Raw genomic sequence first — 823 nt, 5'->3', positions numbered from 1 at the left:
GGTGAATGAGAAGATAGACCATGGAGCGTAATGGGTCATTGGTGGCGAGTCACCAAGTAGAGGCATTGTCGTAGGCACCAAGGTTGGCATCGCTAATTGCGAGATTGGCGAAGGGGGCAGAGCTGTTTGATCTTGCTCATGTTACCGACGCACCCTATTCGCACGTGACTTTCAACTCCTTTACTCATTTCTTGCAAATCCTTTTCATTTTTTATGTGATGTACTAAGCTAGGTGATACCTGACATGCTAGAACAAAGTGGAATGATGTAACGATGATACCTACCGTAGTGAAGCTGGAGCCATATTTATAAGGTAAAAATATCATTAATGCAAGTGAAGTCCGGGGAGTAGGGTTTTAAATAGTGGAGATATCGACGCTATTGCGGTAGCGCAAATCTAGCACATTTATCCGTAGCAATAGAAAATAGTGTGTTTGTCATGATGTTGCCGGAATAGCAGGTATCACACCGCAATAGCAAAGATGTTACACCACTATTTGTTCCTAATTACCTTTTTAATAAATGCCTATGGAATTATATAAGTGCTTGATTACTTCTTATCTATACGTTGAAATACTTATATAAATGATGTACACTTATAGTTATATGCTTATATAATGATATAAATGGTGAAGTTACAAATCCAAATGCATGACTGCTCTAAACAAATGACATTTTTGTTGTTAATGATCTACAAATATATAAAAATTCTCAAAATTGTAAGTGCTTTTGCAAATCTGCTACATGGACATAGCACCCATAATATCACCCTAACTAGAATCCACTACGCCAACCCCAATCCGCTATCAGCGCACTATCCACT

Source organism: Triticum dicoccoides, chromosome 6B (genome assembly GCF_002162155.2).
Source record: "Triticum dicoccoides isolate Atlit2015 ecotype Zavitan chromosome 6B, WEW_v2.0, whole genome shotgun sequence".
Lineage (NCBI taxonomy): Eukaryota > Viridiplantae > Streptophyta > Magnoliopsida > Poales > Poaceae > Triticum > Triticum dicoccoides.
Note: the sequence above shows the minus strand (reverse complement) of the source record.